The 20,165-nt window shown below is 52.2% G+C and overlaps 12 non-coding genes across 12 annotated transcripts; all 12 read right to left on the bottom strand.

Annotated features, from left to right (window-relative positions):
• Positions 1-1,527: 1,527 nt before the first annotated feature.
• On the bottom strand, positions 1,528-1,646 carry LOC132812832 (5S ribosomal RNA). Its single transcript, XR_009643789.1, has one exon. It is a non-coding gene; the product is annotated as a 5S ribosomal RNA (ribosomal RNA).
• A 1,534-nt stretch (positions 1,647-3,180) lies between these two features.
• On the bottom strand, positions 3,181-3,299 carry LOC132812843 (5S ribosomal RNA). The gene has a single exon (XR_009643800.1). It is a non-coding gene; the product is annotated as a 5S ribosomal RNA (ribosomal RNA).
• A 1,539-nt stretch (positions 3,300-4,838) lies between these two features.
• LOC132812854 (5S ribosomal RNA) lies at positions 4,839-4,957 on the bottom strand. The gene has a single exon (XR_009643811.1). It is a non-coding gene; the product is annotated as a 5S ribosomal RNA (ribosomal RNA).
• Positions 4,958-6,489: 1,532 nt separating this feature from the next.
• LOC132812865 (5S ribosomal RNA) lies at positions 6,490-6,608 on the bottom strand. The gene has a single exon (XR_009643818.1). It is a non-coding gene; the product is annotated as a 5S ribosomal RNA (ribosomal RNA).
• Positions 6,609-8,138: 1,530 nt separating this feature from the next.
• Positions 8,139-8,257, bottom strand: LOC132812866 (5S ribosomal RNA). The gene has a single exon (XR_009643819.1). It is a non-coding gene; the product is annotated as a 5S ribosomal RNA (ribosomal RNA).
• Positions 8,258-9,786: 1,529 nt separating this feature from the next.
• Positions 9,787-9,905, bottom strand: LOC132812833 (5S ribosomal RNA). The gene has a single exon (XR_009643790.1). It is a non-coding gene; the product is annotated as a 5S ribosomal RNA (ribosomal RNA).
• A 1,538-nt stretch (positions 9,906-11,443) lies between these two features.
• Positions 11,444-11,562, bottom strand: LOC132812834 (5S ribosomal RNA). The gene has a single exon (XR_009643791.1). It is a non-coding gene; the product is annotated as a 5S ribosomal RNA (ribosomal RNA).
• A 1,535-nt stretch (positions 11,563-13,097) lies between these two features.
• Positions 13,098-13,216, bottom strand: LOC132812835 (5S ribosomal RNA). The gene has a single exon (XR_009643792.1). It is a non-coding gene; the product is annotated as a 5S ribosomal RNA (ribosomal RNA).
• A 1,535-nt stretch (positions 13,217-14,751) lies between these two features.
• LOC132812836 (5S ribosomal RNA) lies at positions 14,752-14,870 on the bottom strand. The gene has a single exon (XR_009643793.1). It is a non-coding gene; the product is annotated as a 5S ribosomal RNA (ribosomal RNA).
• Positions 14,871-16,400: 1,530 nt separating this feature from the next.
• Positions 16,401-16,519, bottom strand: LOC132812837 (5S ribosomal RNA). Its single transcript, XR_009643794.1, has one exon. It is a non-coding gene; the product is annotated as a 5S ribosomal RNA (ribosomal RNA).
• A 1,527-nt stretch (positions 16,520-18,046) lies between these two features.
• On the bottom strand, positions 18,047-18,165 carry LOC132812838 (5S ribosomal RNA). Its single transcript, XR_009643795.1, has one exon. It is a non-coding gene; the product is annotated as a 5S ribosomal RNA (ribosomal RNA).
• A 1,528-nt stretch (positions 18,166-19,693) lies between these two features.
• LOC132812839 (5S ribosomal RNA) lies at positions 19,694-19,812 on the bottom strand. Its single transcript, XR_009643796.1, has one exon. It is a non-coding gene; the product is annotated as a 5S ribosomal RNA (ribosomal RNA).
• Between the last annotated feature and the right edge of the window lie 353 nt (positions 19,813-20,165).

The following is a 20,165-nucleotide window of genomic DNA, read 5'->3' on the forward strand; positions in this document are numbered from 1 at the left end:
GGCCCCTTCCTTTTCTCCCTACTTCAAGGCGTGCTGGCCAGCCACATTTTCTTTGCTGCTCTTTCTCTTTATCCCCTTTGTTTTTTTTTTCTCTTTTCTCTTTGCTCTTCCTCCTCTGTGCGTGCTTCCCTCCCTCCGTCCCTCCAGCTGCCTTTCAGCCAGCCCTTGCCCACCAGGCTCCTGTAGTCTCCCACATCCCACGCAGCCAACTGCAAGCCCTCCCCCTGCTTCATCAGGCTGCAGCCTGCATTCTCTCATCCTTCCGCATCCTCCACGCCTCCCTTTCCACTGGCAGGCAGTGGCCAGGGGGGTACCGCAGGGATCACTACTGGCACCGCAGCTTTTTACCATATATCTTAACCATCTACAAGATGCTATTAGCCATAACATTAGCAAATTTGCTGATGATACTAAGCTGGCTGGCAGGGTGAAATGTCATCAGGATGTTAGCAGATTACAGGGTGACCTGGACAAGTTAGGTGAGTGGCCAGATGCAATTTAATGTGGATAAATCAATGGTTACCCACTTTGGTGCAAGGCAGATTACTACCTAAATGGAATCAATTTAGGTCAAGGGGCAGGACAGAGAGATCTGGGGGTTCCTGTACACCACTCAATGAAGGTAAGCATGCAGGTACAGCAGGTAGTGAAGAAGGCTAATAGCATGCTGGCCTTCATAACAAGAGGGATGGAGTATAGAAGCAAAGAGGTTCTTTTGCAGCTGTACAGGGCCCTGGTGAGACCACACCTGGAGTACTGTGTGCAGTTCTGCTCTCCAGATTTGATTCTGGCTATTGAGGGAATGCAGCGTAGGTTCACCAGGTCAATTCCTGGACTGGCGGGATTACCTTACACTGAAAGACTGGAGCGACTGGGCTTGTGTGTACCCTCGAGTTTAGAAGACTGAGAGGGGATCTGATTGAGACATTTCAGATCATCAAAGGATTGGACACTCTGGCGGCAGGAAACATGTTTCCGCTGCTGGGTGAGTGCCGAAACAGAGGACACTGCTTAAAAATACGGGTAGACCATTTAGGACAGAGATGAGGAGAAACTTCTTCACCCAGAGAGTGGTGGCTGTGTGGAATGCTCTGCCCCAGAGGGCAGTGGAGGCCCAGTCTCTGGATTCATTTAAGAAAGAGTTGCATAGAGCTCTCAAGGATAGTGGAATCAAGGGTTACGGAGATAAGGCAGGAACAGGATACTGATTAAGGATGATCAGCCATGATCATATTGAATGGTGGTGCAGGCTCGAAAGGCAGAATGGCCAACTCCTGCACCTATTGTCCTCCTTTCCTGACTGCCACCCGCAGACAGCGTGCAGCCCCAATCCCTTTCTTTCCGTCTTTCTCGCTGATTTCGGCAGCGCTCCGCTCTCCTCCCCTCCCTGTCTGGTGCCTGCAGGCGACTGATGGCCGGCACAGCAGCAGCAGCAGCAGCAGCAGCAGCAAAAATAACCTGCCGCTCCATTGCGTGGCACAACACAAGTGCAGAGGGGTGACTTGAGCAGCCCCTGCTGGCGGAAAAAGCCTACTGCACCTGGTATTCCCAGGCGGTCTCCCATCCAAGTACTAACCAGGCCTGAGTCTGCTTAGCTTCCGAGATCAGACGAGATCGGGCGTTTTCAGACTAGTATGGCCGTAGGCACCGGCCCCTTCCTTTTCTCCCTACTTCAAGGCGTGCTGGCCAGCCACATTTTCTTTGCTGCTCTTTCTCTTTATCCCCTTTGTTTTTTTTTTCTCTTTTCTCTTTGCTCTTCCTCCTCTGTGCGTGCTTCCCTCCCTCCGTCCCTCCAGCTGCCTTTCAGCCAGCCCTTGCCCACCAGGCTCCTGTAGTCTCCCACATCCCCACGCAGGCCAACTGCAAGCCCTCCCCCTGCTTCATAAGGCTGCAGCCTGCATTCTCTCATCCTTCCGCACTCCTCCACGCCTCCCTTTCCCAATGGCAGGCAGTGGCCAGGGGGGTACCGCAGGGATCACTACTGGCACCGCAGCTTTTTACCATATATCTTAACCATCTACAAGATGCTATTAGCCATAACATTAGCAAATTTGCTGATGATACTAAGCTGGCTGGCAGGGTGAAATGTCATCAGGATGTTAGCAGATTACAGGGTGACCTGGACAAGTTAGGTGAGTGGCCAGATGCAATTTAATGTGGATAAATCAATGGTTACCCACTTTGGTGGAAGGCAGATTACTACCTAAATGGAATCAATTTAGGTCAAGGGGCAGGACAGAGAGATCTGGGGGTTCCTGTACACCACTCAATGAAGGTAAGCATGCAGGTACAGCAGGTAGTGAAGAAGGCTAATAGCATGCTGGCCTTCATAACAAGAGGGATGGAGTATAGAAGCAAAGAGGTTCTTTTGCAGCTGTACAGGGCCCTGGTGAGACCACACCTGGAGTACTGTGTGCAGTTCTGCTCTCCAGATTTGATTCTGGCTATTGAGGGAATGCAGCGTAGGTTCACCAGGTCAATTCCTGGACTGGCGGGATTACCTTACACTGAAAGACTGGAGCGACTGGGCTTGTGTGTACCCTCGAGTTTAGAAGACTGAGAGGGGATCTGATTGAGACATTTCAGATCATCAAAGGATTGGACACTCTGGCGGCAGGAAACATGTTTCCGCTGCTGGGTGAGTGCCGAAACAGAGGACACTGCTTAAAAATACGGGGTAGACCATTTAGGACAGAGATGAGGAGAAACTTCTTCACCCAGAGAGTGGTGGCTGTGTGGAATGCTCTGCCCCAGAGGGCAGTGGAGGCCCAGTCTCTGGATTCATTTAAGAAAGAGTTGCATAGAGCTCTCAAGGATAGTGGAATCAAGGGTTACGGAGATAAGGCAGGAACAGGATACTGATTAAGGATGATCAGCCATGATCATATTGAATGGTGGTGCAGGCTCGAAAGGCAGAATGGCCAACTCCTGCACCTATTGTCCTCCTTTCCTGACTGCCACCCGCAGACAGCGTGCAGCCCCAATCCCTTTCTTTCCGTCTTTCTCGCTGATTTCGGCAGCGCTCCGCTCTCCTCCCCTCCCTGTCTGGTGCCTGCAGGCGACTGATGGCCGGCACAGCAGCAGCAGCAGCAGCAGCAGCAGCAAAATAACCTGCCGCTCCATTGCGTGGCACAACACAAGTGCAGAGGGGTGACTTGAGCAGCCCCTGCTGGCGGAAAAAGCCTACTGCACCTGGTATTCCCAGGCGGTCTCCCATCCAAGTACTAACCAGGCCTGAGTCTGCTTAGCTTCCGAGATCAGACGAGATCGGGCGTTTTCAGACTAGTATGGCCGTAGGCACCGGCCCCTTCCTTTTCTCCCTACTTCAAGGCGTGCTGGCCAGCCACATTTTCTTTGCTGCTCTTTCTCTTTATCCCCTTTGTTTTTTTTTTTCTCTTTTCTCTTTGCTCTTCCTCCTCTGTGCGTGCTTCCCTCCCTCCGTCCCTCCAGCTGCCTTTCAGCCAGCCCTTGCCCACCAGGCTCCTGTAGTCTCCCACATCCCCACGCAGGCCAACTGCAAGCCCTCCCCCTGCTTCATCAGGCTGCAGCCTGCATTCTCTCATCCTTCCGCACTCCTCCACGCCTCCCTTTCCCAATGGCAGGCAGTGGCCAGGGGGGTACCGCAGGGATCACTACTGGCACCGCAGCTTTTTACCATATATCTTAACCATCTACAAGATGCTATTAGCCATAACATTAGCAAATTTGCTGATGATACTAAGCTGGCTGGCAGGGTGAAATGTCATCAGGATGTTAGCAGATTACAGGGTGACCTGGACAAGTTAGGTGAGTGGCCAGATGCAATTTAATGTGGATAAATCAATGGTTACCCACTTTGGTGGAAGGCAGATTACTACCTAAATGGAATCAATTTAGGTCAAGGGGCAGGACAGAGAGATCTGGGGGTTCCTGTACACCACTCAATGAAGGTAAGCATGCAGGTACAGCAGGTAGTGAAGAAGGCTAATAGCATGCTGGCCTTCATAACAAGAGGGATGGAGTATAGAAGCAAAGAGGTTCTTTTGCAGCTGTACAGGGCCCTGGTGAGACCACACCTGGAGTACTGTGTGCAGTTCTGCTCTCCAGATTTGATTCTGGCTATTGAGGGAATGCAGCGTAGGTTCACCAGGTCAATTCCTGGACTGGCGGGATTACCTTACACTGAAAGACTGGAGCGACTGGGCTTGTGTGTACCCTCGAGTTTAGAAGACTGAGAGGGGATCTGATTGAGACATTTCAGATCATCAAAGGATTGGACACTCTGGCGGCAGGAAACATGTTTCCGCTGCTGGGTGAGTGCCGAAACAGAGGACACTGCTTAAAAATACGGGGTAGACCATTTAGGACAGAGATGAGGAGAAACTTCTTCACCCAGAGAGTGGTGGCTGTGTGGAATGCTCTGCCCCAGAGGGCAGTGGAGGCCCAGTCTCTGGATTCATTTAAGAAAGAGTTGCATAGAGCTCTCAAGGATAGTGGAATCAAGGGTTACGGAGATAAGGCAGGAACAGGATACTGATTAAGGATGATCAGCCATGATCATATTGAATGGTGGTGCAGGCTCGAAAGGCAGAATGGCCAACTCCTGCACCTATTGTCCTCCTTTCCTGACTGCCACCCGCAGACAGCGTGCAGCCCCAATCCCTTTCTTTCCGTCTTTCTCGCTGATTTCGGCAGCGCTCCGCTCTCCTCCCCTCCCTGTCTGGTGCCTGCAGGCGACTGATGGCCGGCACAGCAGCAGCAGCAGCAGCAGCAGCAGCAGCAAAAATAACCTGCCGCTCCATTGCGTGGCACAACACAAGTGCAGAGGGGTGACTTGAGCAGCCCCTGCTGGCGGAAAAAGCCTACTGCACCTGGTATTCCCAGGCGGTCTCCCATCCAAGTACTAACCAGGCCTGAGTCTGCTTAGCTTCCGAGATCAGACGAGATCGGGCGTTTTCAGACTAGTATGGCCGTAGGCACCGGCCCCTTCCTTTTCTCCCTACTTCAAGGCGTGCTGGCCAGCCACATTTTCTTTGCTGCTCTTTCTCTTTATCCCCTTTGTTTTTTTTTTCTCTTTTCTCTTTGCTCTTCCTCCTCTGTGCGTGCTTCCCTCCCTCCGTCCCTCCAGCTGCCTTTCAGCCAGCCCTTGCCCACCAGGCTCCTGTAGTCTCCCACATCCCCACGCAGGCCAACTGCAAGCCCTCCCCCTGCTTCATCAGGCTGCAGCCTGCATTCTCTCATCCTTCCGCACTCCTCCACGCCTCCCTTTCCCAATGGCAGGCAGTGGCCAGGGGGGTACCGCAGGGATCACTACTGGCACCGCAGCTTTTTACCATATATCTTAACCATCTACAAGATGCTATTAGCCATAACATTAGCAAATTTGCTGATGATACTAAGCTGGCTGGCAGGGTGAAATGTCATCAGGATGTTAGCAGATTACAGGGTGACCTGGACAAGTTAGGTGAGTGGCCAGATGCAATTTAATGTGGATAAATCAATGGTTACCCACTTTGGTGCAAGGCAGATTACTACCTAAATGGAATCAATTTAGGTCAAGGGGCAGGACAGAGAGATCTGGGGGTTCCTGTACACCACTCAATGAAGGTAAGCATGCAGGTACAGCAGGTAGTGAAGAAGGCTAATAGCATGCTGGCCTTCATAACAAGAGGGATGGAGTATAGAAGCAAAGAGGTTCTTTTGCAGCTGTACAGGGCCCTGGTGAGACCACACCTGGAGTACTGTGTGCAGTTCTGCTCTCCAGATTTGATTCTGGCTATTGAGGGAATGCAGCGTAGGTTCACCAGGTCAATTCCTGGACTGGCGGGATTACCTTACACTGAAAGACTGGAGCGACTGGGCTTGTGTGTACCCTCGAGTTTAGAAGACTGAGAGGGGATCTGATTGAGACATTTCAGATCATCAAAGGATTGGACACTCTGGCGGCAGGAAACATGTTTCCGCTGCTGGGTGAGTGCCGAAACAGAGGACACTGCTTAAAAATACGGGGTAGACCATTTAGGACAGAGATGAGGAGAAACTTCTTCACCCAGAGAGTGGTGGCTGTGTGGAATGCTCTGCCCCAGAGGGCAGTGGAGGCCCAGTCTCTGGATTCATTTAAGAAAGAGTTGCATAGAGCTCTCAAGGATAGTGGAATCAAGGGTTACGGAGATAAGGCAGGAACAGGATACTGATTAAGGATGATCAGCCATGATCATATTGAATGGTGGTGCAGGCTCGAAAGGCAGAATGGCCAACTCCTGCACCTATTGTCCTCCTTTCCTGACTGCCACCCGCAGACAGCGTGCAGCCCCAATCCCTTTCTTTCCGTCTTTCTCGCTGATTTCGGCAGCGCTCCGCTCTCCTCCCCTCCCTGTCTGGTGCCTGCAGGCGACTGATGGCCGGCACAGCAGCAGCAGCAGCAGCAGCAGCAAAAATAACCTGCCGCTCCATTGCGTGGCACAACACAAGTGCAGAGGGGTGACTTGAGCAGCCCCTGCTGGCGGAAAAAGCCTACTGCACCTGGTATTCCCAGGCGGTCTCCCATCCAAGTACTAACCAGGCCTGAGTCTGCTTAGCTTCCGAGATCAGACGAGATCGGGCGTTTTCAGACTAGTATGGCCGTAGGCACCGGCCCCTTCCTTTTCTCCCTACTTCAAGGCGTGCTGGCCAGCCACATTTTCTTTGCTGCTCTTTCTCTTTATCCCCTTTGTTTTTTTTTTCTCTTTTCTCTTTGCTCTTCCTCCTCTGTGCGTGCTTCCCTCCCTCCGTCCCTCCAGCTGCCTTTCAGCCAGCCCTTGCCCACCAGGCTCCTGTAGTCTCCCACATCCCCACGCAGGCCAACTGCAAGCCCTCCCCCTGCTTCATAAGGCTGCAGCCTGCATTCTCTCATCCTTCCGCACTCCTCCACGCCTCCCTTTCCCAATGGCAGGCAGTGGCCAGGGGGGTACCGCAGGGATCACTACTGGCACCGCAGCTTTTTACCATATATCTTAACCATCTACAAGATGCTATTAGCCATAACATTAGCAAATTTGCTGATGATACTAAGCTGGCTGGCAGGGTGAAATGTCATCAGGATGTTAGCAGATTACAGGGTGACCTGGACAAGTTAGGTGAGTGGCCAGATGCAATTTAATGTGGATAAATCAATGGTTACCCACTTTGGTGGAAGGCAGATTACTACCTAAATGGAATCAATTTAGGTCAAGGGGCAGGACAGAGAGATCTGGGGGTTCCTGTACACCACTCAATGAAGGTAAGCATGCAGGTACAGCAGGTAGTGAAGAAGGCTAATAGCATGCTGGCCTTCATAACAAGAGGGATGGAGTATAGAAGCAAAGAGGTTCTTTTGCAGCTGTACAGGGCCCTGGTGAGACCACACCTGGAGTACTGTGTGCAGTTCTGCTCTCCAGATTTGATTCTGGCTATTGAGGGAATGCAGCGTAGGTTCACCAGGTCAATTCCTGGACTGGCGGGATTACCTTACACTGAAAGACTGGAGCGACTGGGCTTGTGTGTACCCTCGAGTTTAGAAGACTGAGAGGGGATCTGATTGAGACATTTCAGATCATCAAAGGATTGGACACTCTGGCGGCAGGAAACATGTTTCCGCTGCTGGGTGAGTGCCGAAACAGAGGACACTGCTTAAAAATACGGGGTAGACCATTTAGGACAGAGATGAGGAGAAACTTCTTCACCCAGAGAGTGGTGGCTGTGTGGAATGCTCTGCCCCAGAGGGCAGTGGAGGCCCAGTCTCTGGATTCATTTAAGAAAGAGTTGCATAGAGCTCTCAAGGATAGTGGAATCAAGGGTTACGGAGATAAGGCAGGAACAGGATACTGATTAAGGATGATCAGCCATGATCATATTGAATGGTGGTGCAGGCTCGAAAGGCAGAATGGCCAACTCCTGCACCTATTGTCCTCCTTTCCTGACTGCCACCCGCAGACAGCGTGCAGCCCCAATCCCTTTCTTTCCGTCTTTCTCGCTGATTTCGGCAGCGCTCCGCTCTCCTCCCCTCCCTGTCTGGTGCCTGCAGGCGACTGATGGCCGGCAGCAGCAGCAGCAGCAGCAGCAGCAAAAATAACCTGCCGCTCCATTGCGTGGCACAACACAAGTGCAGAGGGGTGACTTGAGCAGCCCCTGCTGGCGGAAAAAGCCTACTGCACCTGGTATTCCCAGGCGGTCTCCCATCCAAGTACTAACCAGGCCTGAGTCTGCTTAGCTTCCGAGATCAGACGAGATCGGGCGTTTTCAGACTAGTATGGCCGTAGGCACCGGCCCCTTCCTTTTCTCCCTACTTCAAGGCGTGCTGGCCAGCCACATTTTCTTTGCTGCTCTTTCTCTTTATCCCCTTTGTTTTTTTTTTCTCTTTTCTCTTTGCTCTTCCTCCTCTGTGCGTGCTTCCCTCCCTCCGTCCCTCCAGCTGCCTTTCAGCCAGCCCTTGCCCACCAGGCTCCTGTAGTCTCCCACATCCCCACGCAGGCCAACTGCAAGCCCTCCCCCTGCTTCATCAGGCTGCAGCCTGCATTCTCTCATCCTTCCGCACTCCTCCACGCCTCCCTTTCCCAATGGCAGGCAGTGGCCAGGGGGGTACCGCAGGGATCACTACTGGCACCGCAGCTTTTTACCATATATCTTAACCATCTACAAGATGCTATTAGCCATAACATTAGCAAATTTGCTGATGATACTAAGCTGGCTGGCAGGGTGAAATGTCATCAGGATGTTAGCAGATTACAGGGTGACCTGGACAAGTTAGGTGAGTGGCCAGATGCAATTTAATGTGGATAAATCAATGGTTACCCACTTTGGTGGAAGGCAGATTACTACCTAAATGGAATCAATTTAGGTCAAGGGGCAGGACAGAGAGATCTGGGGGTTCCTGTACACCACTCAATGAAGGTAAGCATGCAGGTACAGCAGGTAGTGAAGAAGGCTAATAGCATGCTGGCCTTCATAACAAGAGGGATGGAGTATAGAAGCAAAGAGGTTCTTTTGCAGCTGTACAGGGCCCTGGTGAGACCACACCTGGAGTACTGTGTGCAGTTCTGCTCTCCAGATTTGATTCTGGCTATTGAGGGAATGCAGCGTAGGTTCACCAGGTCAATTCCTGGACTGGCGGGATTACCTTACACTGAAAGACTGGAGCGACTGGGCTTGTGTGTACCCTCGAGTTTAGAAGACTGAGAGGGGATCTGATTGAGACATTTCAGATCATCAAAGGATTGGACACTCTGGCGGCAGGAAACATGTTTCCGCTGCTGGGTGAGTGCCGAAACAGAGGACACTGCTTAAAAATACGGGGTAGACCATTTAGGACAGAGATGAGGAGAAACTTCTTCACCCAGAGAGTGGTGGCTGTGTGGAATGCTCTGCCCCAGAGGGCAGTGGAGGCCCAGTCTCTGGATTCATTTAAGAAAGAGTTGCATAGAGCTCTCAAGGATAGTGGAATCAAGGGTTACGGAGATAAGGCAGGAACAGGATACTGATTAAGGATGATCAGCCATGATCATATTGAATGGTGGTGCAGGCTCGAAAGGCAGAATGGCCAACTCCTGCACCTATTGTCCTCCTTTCCTGACTGCCACCCGCAGACAGCGTGCAGCCCCAATCCCTTTCTTTCCGTCTTTCTCGCTGATTTCGGCAGCGCTCCGCTCTCCTCCCCTCCCTGTCTGGTGCCTGCAGGCGACTGATGGCCGGCACAGCAGCAGCAGCAGCAGCAGCAAAAATAACCTGCCGCTCCATTGCGTGGCACAACACAAGTGCAGAGGGGTGACTTGAGCAGCCCCTGCTGGCGGAAAAAGCCTACTGCACCTGGTATTCCCAGGCGGTCTCCCATCCAAGTACTAACCAGGCCTGAGTCTGCTTAGCTTCCGAGATCAGACGAGATCGGGCGTTTTCAGACTAGTATGGCCGTAGGCACTGGCCCCTTCCTTTTCTCCCTACTTCAAGGCGTGCTGGCCAGCCACATTTTCTTTGCTGCTCTTTCTCTTTATCCCCTTTGTTTTTTTTTTCTCTTTTCTCTTTGCTCTTCCTCCTCTGTGCGTGCTTCCCTCCCTCCGTCCCTCCAGCTGCCTTTCAGCCAGCCCTTGCCCACCAGGCTCCTGTAGTCTCCCACATCCCCACGCAGGCCAACTGCAAGCCCTCCCCCTGCTTCATCAGGCTGCAGCCTGCATTCTCTCATCCTTCCGCACTCCTCCACGCCTCCCTTTCCCAATGGCAGGCAGTGGCCAGGGGGGTACCGCAGGGATCACTACTGGCACCGCAGCTTTTTACCATATATCTTAACCATCTACAAGATGCTATTAGCCATAACATTAGCAAATTTGCTGATGATACTAAGCTGGCTGGCAGGGTGAAATGTCATCAGGATGTTAGCAGATTACAGGGTGACCTGGACAAGTTAGGTGAGTGGCCAGATGCAATTTAATGTGGATAAATCAATGGTTACCCACTTTGGTGGAAGGCAGATTACTACCTAAATGGAATCAATTTAGGTCAAGGGGCAGGACAGAGAGATCTGGGGGTTCCTGTACACCACTCAATGAAGGTAAGCATGCAGGTACAGCAGGTAGTGAAGAAGGCTAATAGCATGCTGGCCTTCATAACAAGAGGGATGGAGTATAGAAGCAAAGAGGTTCTTTTGCAGCTGTACAGGGCCCTGGTGAGACCACACCTGGAGTACTGTGTGCAGTTCTGCTCTCCAGATTTGATTCTGGCTATTGAGGGAATGCAGCGTAGGTTCACCAGGTCAATTCCTGGACTGGCGGGATTACCTTACACTGAAAGACTGGAGCGACTGGGCTTGTGTGTACCCTCGAGTTTAGAAGACTGAGAGGGGATCTGATTGAGACATTTCAGATCATCAAAGGATTGGACACTCTGGCGGCAGGAAACATGTTTCCGCTGCTGGGTGAGTGCCGAAACAGAGGACACTGCTTAAAAATACGGGGTAGACCATTTAGGACAGAGATGAGGAGAAACTTCTTCACCCAGAGAGTGGTGGCTGTGTGGAATGCTCTGCCCCAGAGGGCAGTGGAGGCCCAGTCTCTGGATTCATTTAAGAAAGAGTTGCATAGAGCTCTCAAGGATAGTGGAATCAAGGGTTACGGAGATAAGGCAGGAACAGGATACTGATTAAGGATGATCAGCCATGATCATATTGAATGGTGGTGCAGGCTCGAAAGGCAGAATGGCCAACTCCTGCACCTATTGTCCTCCTTTCCTGACTGCCACCCGCAGACAGCGTGCAGCCCCAATCCCTTTCTTTCCGTCTTTCTCGCTGATTTCGGCAGCGCTCCGCTCTCCTCCCCTCCCTGTCTGGTGCCTGCAGGCGACTGATGGCCGGCACAGCAGCAGCAGCAGCAGCAGCAGCAGCAGCAAAAATAACCTGCCGCTCCATTGCGTGGCACAACACAAGTGCAGAGGGGTGACTTGAGCAGCCCCTGCTGGCGGAAAAAGCCTACTGCACCTGGTATTCCCAGGCGGTCTCCCATCCAAGTACTAACCAGGCCTGAGTCTGCTTAGCTTCCGAGATCAGACGAGATCGGGCGTTTTCAGACTAGTATGGCCGTAGGCACCGGCCCCTTCCTTTTCTCCCTACTTCAAGGCGTGCTGGCCAGCCACATTTTCTTTGCTGCTCTTTCTCTTTATCCCCTTTGTTTTTTTTTTCTCTTTTCTCTTTGCTCTTCCTCCTCTGTGCGTGCTTCCCTCCCTCCGTCCCTCCAGCTGCCTTTCAGCCAGCCCTTGCCCACCAGGCTCCTGTAGTCTCCCACATCCCCACGCAGGCCAACTGCAAGCCCTCCCCCTGCTTCATCAGGCTGCAGCCTGCATTCTCTCATCCTTCCGCACTCCTCCACGCCTCCCTTTCCCAATGGCAGGCAGTGGCCAGGGGGGTACCGCAGGGATCACTACTGGCACCGCAGCTTTTTACCATATATCTTAACCATCTACAAGATGCTATTAGCCATAACATTAGCAAATTTGCTGATGATACTAAGCTGGCTGGCAGGGTGAAATGTCATCAGGATGTTAGCAGATTACAGGGTGACCTGGACAAGTTAGGTGAGTGGCCAGATGCAATTTAATGTGGATAAATCAATGGTTACCCACTTTGGTGGAAGGCAGATTACTACCTAAATGGAATCAATTTAGGTCAAGGGGCAGGACAGAGAGATCTGGGGGTTCCTGTACACCACTCAATGAAGGTAAGCATGCAGGTACAGCAGGTAGTGAAGAAGGCTAATAGCATGCTGGCCTTCATAACAAGAGGGATGGAGTATAGAAGCAAAGAGGTTCTTTTGCAGCTGTACAGGGCCCTGGTGAGACCACACCTGGAGTACTGTGTGCAGTTCTGCTCTCCAGATTTGATTCTGGCTATTGAGGGAATGCAGCGTAGGTTCACCAGGTCAATTCCTGGACTGGCGGGATTACCTTACACTGAAAGACTGGAGCGACTGGGCTTGTGTGTACCCTCGAGTTTAGAAGACTGAGAGGGGATCTGATTGAGACATTTCAGATCATCAAAGGATTGGACACTCTGGCGGCAGGAAACATGTTTCCGCTGCTGGGTGAGTGCCGAAACAGAGGACACTGCTTAAAAATACGGGGTAGACCATTTAGGACAGAGATGAGGAGAAACTTCTTCACCCAGAGAGTGGTGGCTGTGTGGAATGCTCTGCCCCAGAGGGCAGTGGAGGCCCAGTCTCTGGATTCATTTAAGAAAGAGTTGCATAGAGCTCTCAAGGATAGTGGAATCAAGGGTTACGGAGATAAGGCAGGAACAGGATACTGATTAAGGATGATCAGCCATGATCATATTGAATGGTGGTGCAGGCTCGAAAGGCAGAATGGCCAACTCCTGCACCTATTGTCCTCCTTTCCTGACTGCCACCCGCAGACAGCGTGCAGCCCCAATCCCTTTCTTTCCGTCTTTCTCGCTGATTTCGGCAGCGCTCCGCTCTCCTCCCCTCCCTGTCTGGTGCCTGCAGGCGACTGATGGCCGGCACAGCAGCAGCAGCAGCAGCAGCAGCAGCAAAAATAACCTGCCGCTCCATTGCGTGGCACAACACAAGTGCAGAGGGGTGACTTGAGCAGCCCCTGCTGGCGGAAAAAGCCTACTGCACCTGGTATTCCCAGGCGGTCTCCCATCCAAGTACTAACCAGGCCTGAGTCTGCTTAGCTTCCGAGATCAGACGAGATCGGGCGTTTTCAGACTAGTATGGCCGTAGGCACCGGCCCCTTCCTTTTCTCCCTACTTCAAGGCGTGCTGGCCAGCCACATTTTCTTTGCTGCTCTTTCTCTTTATCCCCTTTGTTTTTTTTTTCTCTTTTCTCTTTGCTCTTCCTCCTCTGTGCGTGCTTCCCTCCCTCCGTCCCTCCAGCTGCCTTTCAGCCAGCCCTTGCCCACCAGGCTCCTGTAGTCTCCCACATCCCCACGCAGGCCAACTGCAAGCCCTCCCCCTGCTTCATCAGGCTGCAGCCTGCATTCTCTCATCCTTCCGCACTCCTCCACGCCTCCCTTTCCCAATGGCAGGCAGTGGCCAGGGGGGTACCGCAGGGATCACTACTGGCACCGCAGCTTTTTACCATATATCTTAACCATCTACAAGATGCTATTAGCCATAACATTAGCAAATTTGCTGATGATACTAAGCTGGCTGGCAGGGTGAAATGTCATCAGGATGTTAGCAGATTACAGGGTGACCTGGACAAGTTAGGTGAGTGGCCAGATGCAATTTAATGTGGATAAATCAATGGTTACCCACTTTGGTGGAAGGCAGATTACTACCTAAATGGAATCAATTTAGGTCAAGGGGCAGGACAGAGAGATCTGGGGGTTCCTGTACACCACTCAATGAAGGTAAGCATGCAGGTACAGCAGGTAGTGAAGAAGGCTAATAGCATGCTGGCCTTCATAACAAGAGGGATGGAGTATAGAAGCAAAGAGGTTCTTTTGCAGCTGTACAGGGCCCTGGTGAGACCACACCTGGAGTACTGTGTGCAGTTCTGCTCTCCAGATTTGATTCTGGCTATTGAGGGAATGCAGCGTAGGTTCACCAGGTCAATTCCTGGACTGGCGGGATTACCTTACACTGAAAGACTGGAGCGACTGGGCTTGTGTGTACCCTCGAGTTTAGAAGACTGAGAGGGGATCTGATTGAGACATTTCAGATCATCAAAGGATTGGACACTCTGGCGGCAGGAAACATGTTTCCGCTGCTGGGTGAGTGCCGAAACAGAGGACACTGCTTAAAAATACGGGGTAGACCATTTAGGACAGAGATGAGGAGAAACTTCTTCACCCAGAGAGTGGTGGCTGTGTGGAATGCTCTGCCCCAGAGGGCAGTGGAGGCCCAGTCTCTGGATTCATTTAAGAAAGAGTTGCATAGAGCTCTCAAGGATAGTGGAATCAAGGGTTACGGAGATAAGGCAGGAACAGGATACTGATTAAGGATGATCAGCCATGATCATATTGAATGGTGGTGCAGGCTCGAAAGGCAGAATGGCCAACTCCTGCACCTATTGTCCTCCTTTCCTGACTGCCACCCGCAGACAGCGTGCAGCCCCAATCCCTTTCTTTCCGTCTTTCTCGCTGATTTCGGCAGCGCTCCGCTCTCCTCCCCTCCCTGTCTGGTGCCTGCAGGCGACTGATGGCCGGCACAGCAGCAGCAGCAGCAGCAGCAGCAGCAAAAATAACCTGCCGCTCCATTGCGTGGCACAACACAAGTGCAGAGGGGTGACTTGAGCAGCCCCTGCTGGCGGAAAAAGCCTACTGCACCTGGTATTCCCAGGCGGTCTCCCATCCAAGTACTAACCAGGCCTGAGTCTGCTTAGCTTCCGAGATCAGACGAGATCGGGCGTTTTCAGACTAGTATGGCCGTAGGCACCGGCCCCTTCCTTTTCTCCCTACTTCAAGGCGTGCTGGCCAGCCACATTTTCTTTGCTGCTCTTTCTCTTTATCCCCTTTGTTTTTTTTTTCTCTTTTCTCTTTGCTCTTCCTCCTCTGTGCGTGCTTCCCTCCCTCCGTCCCTCCAGCTGCCTTTCAGCCAGCCCTTGCCCACCAGGCTCCTGTAGTCTCCCACATCCCCACGCAGGCCAACTGCAAGCCCTCCCCCTGCTTCATCAGGCTGCAGCCTGCATTCTCTCATCCTTCCGCACTCCTCCACGCCTCCCTTTCCCAATGGCAGGCAGTGGCCAGGGGGGTACCGCAGGGATCACTACTGGCACCGCAGCTTTTTACCATATATCTTAACCATCTACAAGATGCTATTAGCCATAACATTAGCAAATTTGCTGATGATACTAAGCTGGCTGGCAGGGTGAAATGTCATCAGGATGTTAGCAGATTACAGGGTGACCTGGACAAGTTAGGTGAGTGGCCAGATGCAATTTAATGTGGATAAATCAATGGTTACCCACTTTGGTGGAAGGCAGATTACTACCTAAATGGAATCAATTTAGGTCAAGGGGCAGGACAGAGAGATCTGGGGGTTCCTGTACACCACTCAATGAAGGTAAGCATGCAGGTACAGCAGGTAGTGAAGAAGGCTAATAGCATGCTGGCCTTCATAACAAGAGGGATGGAGTATAGAAGCAAAGAGGTTCTTTTGCAGCTGTACAGGGCCCTGGTGAGACCACACCTGGAGTACTGTGTGCAGTTCTGCTCTCCAGATTTGATTCTGGCTATTGAGGGAATGCAGCGTAGGTTCACCAGGTCAATTCCTGGACTGGCGGGATTACCTTACACTGAAAGACTGGAGCGACTGGGCTTGTGTGTACCCTCGAGTTTAGAAGACTGAGAGGGGATCTGATTGAGACATTTCAGATCATCAAAGGATTGGACACTCTGGCGGCAGGAAACATGTTTCCGCTGCTGGGTGAGTGCCGAAACAGAGGACACTGCTTAAAAATACGGGGTAGACCATTTAGGACAGAGATGAGGAGAAACTTCTTCACCCAGAGAGTGGTGGCTGTGTGGAATGCTCTGCCCCAGAGGGCAGTGGAGGCCCAGTCTCTGGATTCATTTAAGAAAGAGTTGCATAGAGCTCTCAAGGATAGTGGAATCAAGGGTTACGGAGATAAGGCAGGAACAGGATACTGATTAAGGATGATCAGCCATGATCATATTGAATGGTGGTGCAGGCTCGAAAGGCAGAATGGCCAACTCCTGCACCTATTGTCCTCCTTTCCTGACTGCCACCCGCAGACAGCGTGCAGCCCCAATCCCTTTCTTTCCGTCTTTCTCGCTGATTTCGGCAGCGCTCCGCTCTCCTCCCCTCCCTGTCTGGTGCCTGCAGGCGACTGATGGCCGGCAGCAGCAGCAGCAGCAGCAGCAGCAAAAATAACCTGCCGCTCCATTGCGTGGCACAACACAAGTGCAGAGGGGTGACTTGAGCAGCCCCTGCTGGCGGAAAAAGCCTACTGCACCTGGTATTCCCAGGCGGTCTCCCATCCAAGTACTAACCAGGCCTGAGTCTGCTTAGCTTCCGAGATCAGACGAGATCGGGCGTTTTCAGACTAGTATGGCCGTAGGCACCGGCCCCTTCCTTTTCTCCCTACTTCAAGGCGTGCTGGCCAGCCACATTTTCTTTGCTGCTCTTTCTCTTTATCCCCTTTGTTTTTTTTTTCTCTTTTCTCTTTGCTCTTCCTCCTCTGTGCGTGCTTCCCTCCCTCCGTCCCTCCAGCTGCCTTTCAGCCAGCCCTTGCCCACCAGGCTCCTGTAGTCTCCCACATCCCCACGCAGGCCAACTGCAAGCCCTCCCCCTGCTTCATCAGGCTGCAGCCTGCATTCTCTCATCCTTCCGCACTCCTCCACGCCTCCCTTTCCCAATGGCAGGCAGTGGCCAGGGGGGTACCGCAGGGATCACTACTGGCACCGCAGCTTTTTACCATATATCTTAACCATCTACAAGATGCTATTAGCCATAACATTAGCAAATTTGCTGATGATACTAAGCTGGCTGGCAGGGTGAAATGTCATCAGGATGTTAGCAGATTACAGGGTGACCTGGACAAGTTAGGTGAGTGGCCAGATGCAATTTAATGTGGATAAATCAATGGTTACCCACTTTGGTGGAAGGCAGATTACTACCTAAATGGAATCAATTTAGGTCAAGGGGCAGGACAGAGAGATCTGGGGGTTCCTGTACACCACTCAATGAAGGTAAGCATGCAGGTACAGCAGGTAGTGAAGAAGGCTAATAGCATGCTGGCCTTCATAACAAGAGGGATGGAGTATAGAAGCAAAGAGGTTCTTTTGCAGCTGTACAGGGCCCTGGTGAGACCACACCTGGAGTACTGTGTGCAGTTCTGCTCTCCAGATTTGATTCTGGCTATTGAGGGAATGCAGCGTAGGTTCACCAGGTCAATTCCTGGACTGGCGGGATTACCTTACACTGAAAGACTGGAGCGACTGGGCTTGTGTGTACCCTCGAGTTTAGAAGACTGAGAGGGGATCTGATTGAGACATTTCAGATCATCAAAGGATTGGACACTCTGGCGGCAGGAAACATGTTTCCGCTGCTGGGTGAGTGCCGAAACAGAGGACACTGCTTAAAAATACGGGGTAGACCATTTAGGACAGAGATGAGGAGAAACTTCTTCACCCAGAGAGTGGTGGCTGTGTGGAATGCTCTGCCCCAGAGGGCAGTGGAGGCCCAGTCTCTGGATTCATTTAAGAAAGAGTTGCATAGAGCTCTCAAGGATAGTGGAATCAAGGGTTACGGAGATAAGGCAGGAACAGGATACTGATTAAGGATGATCAGCCATGATCATATTGAATGGTGGTGCAGGCTCGAAAGGCAGAATGGCCAACTCCTGCACCTATTGTCCTCCTTTCCTGACTGCCACCCGCAGACAGCGTGCAGCCCCAATCCCTTTCTTTCCGTCTTTCTCGCTGATTTCGGCAGCGCTCCGCTCTCCTCCCCTCCCTGTCTGGTGCCTGCAGGCGACTGATGGCCGGCAGCAGCAGCAGCAGCAGCAGCAAAAATAACCTGCCGCTCCATTGCGTGGCACAACACAAGTGCAGAGGGGTGACTTGAGCAGCCCCTGCTGGCGGAAAAAGCCTACTGCACCTGGTATTCCCAGGCGGTCTCCCATCCAAGTACTAACCAGGCCTGAGTCTGCTTAGCTTCCGAGATCAGACGAGATCGGGCGTTTTCAGACTAGTATGGCCGTAGGCACCGGCCCCTTCCTTTTCTCCCTACTTCAAGGCGTGCTGGCCAGCCACATTTTCTTTGCTGCTCTTTCTCTTTATCCCCTTTGTTTTTTTTTTCTCTTTTCTCTTTGCTCTTCCTCCTCTGTGCGTGCTTCCCTCCCTCCGTCCCTCCAGCTGCCTTTCAGCCAGCCCTTGCCCACCAGGCTCCTGTAGTCTCCCACATCCCCACGCAGGCCAACTGCAAGCCCTCCCCCTGCTTCATCAGGCTGCAGCCTGCATTCTCTCATCCTTCCGCACTCCTCCACGCCTCCCTTTCCCAATGGCAGGCAGTGGCCAGGGGGGTACCGCAGGGATCACTACTGGCACCGCAGCTTTTTACCATATATCTTAACCATCTACAAGATGCTATTAGCCATAACATTAGCAAATTTGCTGATGATACTAAGCTGGCTGGCAGGGTGAAATGTCATCAGGATGTTAGCAGATTACAGGGTGACCTGGACAAGTTAGGTGAGTGGCCAGATGCAATTTAATGTGGATAAATCAATGGTTACCCACTTTGGTGGAAGGCAGATTACTACCTAAATGGAATCAATTTAGGTCAAGGGGCAGGACAGAGAGATCTGGGGGTTCCTGTACACCACTCAATGAAGGTAAGCATGCAGGTACAGCAGGTAGTGAAGAAGGCTAATAGCATGCTGGCCTTCATAACAAGAGGGATGGAGTATAGAAGCAAAGAGGTTCTTTTGCAGCTGTACAGGGCCCTGGTGAGACCACACCTGGAGTACTGTGTGCAGTTCTGCTCTCCAGATTTGATTCTGGCTATTGAGGGAATGCAGCGTAGGTTCACCAGGTCAATTCCTGGACTGGCGGGATTACCTTACACTGAAAGACTGGAGCGACTGGGCTTGTGTGTACCCTCGAGTTTAGAAGACTGAGAGGGGATCTGATTGAGACATTTCAGATCATCAAAGGATTGGACACTCTGGCGGCAGGAAACATGTTTCCGCTGCTGGGTGAGTGCCGAAACAGAGGACACTGCTTAAAAATACGGGGTAGACCATTTAGGACAGAGATGAGGAGAAACTTCTTCACCCAGAGAGTGGTGGCTGTGTGGAATGCTCTGCCCCAGAGGGCAGTGGAGGCCCAGTCTCTGGATTCATTTAAGAAAGAGTTGCATAGAGCTCTCAAGGATAGTGGAATCAAGGGTTACGGAGATAAGGCAGGAACAGGATACTGATTAAGGATGATCAGCCATGATCATATTGAATGGTGGTGCAGGCTCGAAAGGCAGAATGGCCAACTCCTGCACCTATTGTCCTCCTTTCCTGACTGCCACCCGCAGACAGCGTGCAGCCCCAATCCCTTTCTTTCCGTCTTTCTCGCTGATTTCGGCAGCGCTCCGCTCTCCTCCCCTCCCTGTCTGGTGCCTGCAGGCGACTGATGGCCGGCACAGCAGCAGCAGCAGCAGCAGCAAAATAACCTGCCGCTCCATTGCGTGGCACAACACAAGTGCAGAGGGGTGACTTGAGCAGCCCCTGCTGGCGGAAAAAGCCTACTGCACCTGGTATTCCCAGGCGGTCTCCCATCCAAGTACTAACCAGGCCTGAGTCTGCTTAGCTTCCGAGATCAGACGAGATCGGGCGTTTTCAGACTAGTATGGCCGTAGGCACCGGCCCCTTCCTTTTCTCCCTACTTCAAGGCGTGCTGGCCAGCCACATTTTCTTTGCTGCTCTTTCTCTTTATCCCCTTTGTTTTTTTTTTCTCTTTTCTCTTTGCTCTTCCTCCTCTGTGCGTGCTTCCCTCCCTCCGTCCCTCCAGCTGCCTTTCAGCCAGCCCTTGCCCACCAGGCTCCTGTAGTCTCCCACATCCCCACGCAGGCCAACTGCAAGCCCTCCCCCTGCTTCATCAGGCTGCAGCCTGCATTCTCTCATCCTTCCGCACTCCTCCACGCCTCCCTTTCCCAATGGCAGGCAGTGGCCAGGGGGGTACCGCAGGGATCACTACTGGCACCGCAGCTTTTT

Source organism: Hemiscyllium ocellatum, unplaced genomic scaffold (assembly GCF_020745735.1).
Source record: "Hemiscyllium ocellatum isolate sHemOce1 unplaced genomic scaffold, sHemOce1.pat.X.cur. scaffold_3059_pat_ctg1, whole genome shotgun sequence".
Taxonomy (NCBI): domain Eukaryota; kingdom Metazoa; phylum Chordata; class Chondrichthyes; order Orectolobiformes; family Hemiscylliidae; genus Hemiscyllium; species Hemiscyllium ocellatum.